This window comes from Metopolophium dirhodum, chromosome 1 (genome assembly GCF_019925205.1).
Source record: "Metopolophium dirhodum isolate CAU chromosome 1, ASM1992520v1, whole genome shotgun sequence".
NCBI classification, from domain to species: domain Eukaryota; kingdom Metazoa; phylum Arthropoda; class Insecta; order Hemiptera; family Aphididae; genus Metopolophium; species Metopolophium dirhodum.
In genome coordinates this window covers 32,893,008-32,896,949 of record NC_083560.1, presented here as the reverse complement: position 1 = coordinate 32,896,949, position 3,942 = coordinate 32,893,008, and the positions used below count along the sequence as shown (strand labels likewise).

Here is a 3,942-nt window from a genome sequence, read left to right as displayed (position 1 = left end):
TCGCAGGAGTACATTATTAGGTAGGCAATCTACCTGCGGTAGATCGCCGACCCCGTGCTGTTTGTATGTAAGTGTATGATTTAACTCTAAAGTATCAAAGTTAGTATCTACCTATGGTGGATTACTATAATCAATGAACACAAAATCCTAACCTAACCTGTTGCGTCTCTGTTGTATTTTTGACACCCAGATTTTCTACTTTTCCAGTGGATTTTCCTAAATTGTTCTTTCATAGAAACCTTCTCCGTGATATAGTCTTTCGTTTAAAGAAAATATCAAGAAGATCTGATAAGTATAGTTCCAGAGTCTACTCTGTACAAAGTTTTTCATTTCACATTTATATAGTTAGAAGATATATATATACTGACAAACAATAATAATACAAATCAACAAACATGCCCGTAACCAATATCAAGCACTATTATTTTTTTAATCTCCAACTAATTTTTTATTATTTAGTTTATTTTTTTCTGGACAAATGCACCACTGTGTGTTATTTGACATCCAAATTTTATACTTTACCGGTGGATTTTTCTAAAATTGTATGACCTAAGAACCTTTTCCTGACAATTACGAACACAATAAAAAAAGAACTAGCGAAATCTGTGTAGCTGTTAACGCGTGATGCGATGACCAAGGGAAAAAGGGATCCATTGTTATAAATAGAGATATTTAGATACGAGTGATCAATTATTAATTTTAATTTAGCAAAGTTGTGTTAATATTTTTAAATTCCTTACAACAAATTATTTAAAATCATTATTCTCGGTTTTAATATTATGTAATTTTGTCTAAATTTTTACTTAAAATGTCTGTAAAGAATGACTCTGCTCACAATCTAAATTAGTCAGTACAAACTTCGATCACAACAAAGTAATAATAATAATAACCGACATTCAATGGGTACAGTCGAAGTAAACGTCAGATAGATACATAGGTACCTGCCTACCTAACTATAGTGAATTTCAATTTTATTTTTGTTAGGTATAAGAAGAAGAAAATATAAAAAATATATATATTCTGTTATATTATAATATATATATACAATAATTAGTAATAATGAGTTGACAATAGGAGAATTTTTCACATATATCATTGTTTAAGAAAACGTTATTTTTATTAAATTATTATTATTATTACGTATTGTAGAGTGATCGGATGTTTGAATTGACGATTTTTTTAATTTAACATATTTAAAAGAATGATTTTTTCTCATATATTTTTGAACTAACTCTTATATTGACTATTATTTAAAATTTGTAAATGGAATTATCATGTACTATGTAAGCAGTAGGTAAGTGATAAGTACCTATAAGAATCGTACACTAGAAAAAAAGTATTGTTATAGGAACCAAAATATAGTATTGATAGCTATATGTTTGTTGATTATATATTATTGGAGGAACAACATAATATTGCACTTAAATAATGCACTTTAATATCTTTAATTAATATAAATATTGGGTTTTCATAATCTACATCTCTATTTATAATAATATGTATGTTATTGACTTTATAACGAGTTCTTTTAATTTCAGCCCTATTAACAAAAATTAATGGTTCATCACTACTAAGATTGATTTCAGTTTTTATTTAAATAAGCTTTAAGGAATTTAATATTTTCCTAGGTCCAATATTAATTATGCTACATAATTTTCCCTTCCTAATATTTAATTCAACTAGAATTGTAAAAAGAGGGGCTTGCTGAAATTTTTGAAATTCTTTGTTTTGCTTTGTACCACTTTGATCGTAAGTGAACAACAGTACCATGTTTTTTATCATGGAGATATAATGAGTAAGAAGATCGTTTTTACTAAATTTTAAATAAAATTAATTTATTTTTCCTACGACAGTCTCTAATAACAAACAACTGTTTTCTTTGAGTGATATTTACAATGCAATATCTAAGACTCTAGTAAATAAAAGTCCCAAATTGGCTCACCTATTGCCACAAAATCACCGATAAGTCAACCCAAAATACCCGATGAAATATAACATTTCAGTTGCCGATTATTTAATTGTTCCTACATTTATATGATCCACAGACCTCATGCATTGTTTGTTGTGTTCTGGTATATAATCGAAAGCAAAAATTCTGCCATTTAATTATTATAAGGGAAAAAGTTTTAATTCTTTTAAGTGGCTTTTAAAACTAAAACTCTTAATGTATTTAGCACAGCCTTCCAACAGATCATGATTAATATATACATCATAACAATAAAATTCAAATATAATGTAATATTAATTAAATGAATTATATTTTTTAAATAAATATTAAATTTAATAGAATATTTTGTATTTTTTTACTTTTTGTCCAACTTTTTTAAAAATGGACTTTTTGAGAGATTACCTTGTTTTACATGTATAACATATATGTATTGTATGTTTACAGACGCTTGAGTAAGCACATTACGACTCGTACGAATATCAGGCGTACCTCTTGGGATATTTACACATTTTGTGCTGTACCTACGTGCCAATAAAAATGAAATCAATAAATTCTGCGTTTTTTTTACATATGGTTAGCAATTGCATTATGTTTACCCAATGTTTCCTCGTACTGTGGAAACGATAGACAGATCGAAGATCTACGAACGGCGTTAATAACACAGGAATCCATTTCCACGGTATTGACAACACTGAGCGCAATACCGGTAACCGGTGCAACGTTAGCGTTCGCGCAAATGATGATGTCCGGTCGATTTGGTTTGCATTTGAAAGAAGTGTTTGAAGAAATGGAAACTTCGTTGGATAAGGATCATAGAGACTACAATCAGTGTTCAGAAATCTTAGAAAAAACAGTAACAGCAACCACACTCATCAAGTCAACTAGTTTTGGGTTATCTCTGACGGCAATGATACCGGGTGTCGGTTTGGCATTTTTAGCTCCAAGGTTAGGTACATCGATATCTGCTATGTTACTTATAAGAGAAAGATTAGAATTTTGGCAAAATCTTGGTTGCCAATATGCTACAACAAGAGATTGTAATTTATAGGTGAATCAATAAATGTATATTAATGATATGATTTAAATAAGATTTGATTGTAAACGATAATAATAGCTATATATTTGTTTTATCATAAAATAAATATTCTAAATTATACCGTATTATGTTTGATTTCATTTATTAAAAAATTATCTGTTAGAAGTTAGTGAATATATTTTTTTGCATGTATCTTCTTATCTATTTAATGTACAACACTAGTTGTAGGTATACAGTATTATCGTAGTCAGTATAAAACGTATATCCGTGTATTATACGTATGTAATATACGTATATTTATATATTTTTAAACAATTAAGTTTGTTGCAATGAGACGATTTAAAAATTTTGATTGATTTTCAAAATATTTGGTTATTTGATTTATGTACATTTCAACATTTGTGTTTATTTTATTTACTAAATACATTTTATTTTTAGTTGTAGTGAAGTATGTTGAGTGGTAACATCAAATTCCTTTTTCAGCTTTATGACAGACTATTAGTACATCTTTAGGTTGGTAATTTAATTTTCCTTTACTCTATATGGAAATCAAACACATAAGATGTCCAGTTGATTCTATAAAAGCATTTAGACAATTTGTCATGAATTTTGAAGTGTTTTTATCATATCTACATACTTTATAGTTTAAACTATTTATATAGCAGGGGACACCAAATGGTGGCCTACAGTCAAGAAAAAACAAAGTAAAAAAACGATAGTCTTAGGTATAAGGTTCTAGAGTTAAGTTAAATGTATTGATGTATGTTTTTTTTTTAAATTTTTTTTTTGTGTCTGTCATTACCTTTTAGGACAGTGAAAGTGCTTGGATTTACTTTCTGATAGAAAACTGAATCTAGTTGGTACTTTGAGGGGTCAAAAGTAAAAATTTCCCAGTAATTTTCAAAAGCGACGTGAAAAACAAACGAAATATTAAGAAAAAACGGGAATTTTTACGAAA

General features: G+C 28.1%; 1 pseudogene; it reads left to right on the top strand.

Moving 5' to 3' along the window:
• The first annotated feature begins 2,485 nt into the window (after window positions 1-2,485).
• LOC132934150 (uncharacterized) lies at window positions 2,486-2,996 on the top strand (annotated as a pseudogene).
• Window positions 2,997-3,942: the final 946 nt, after the last annotated feature.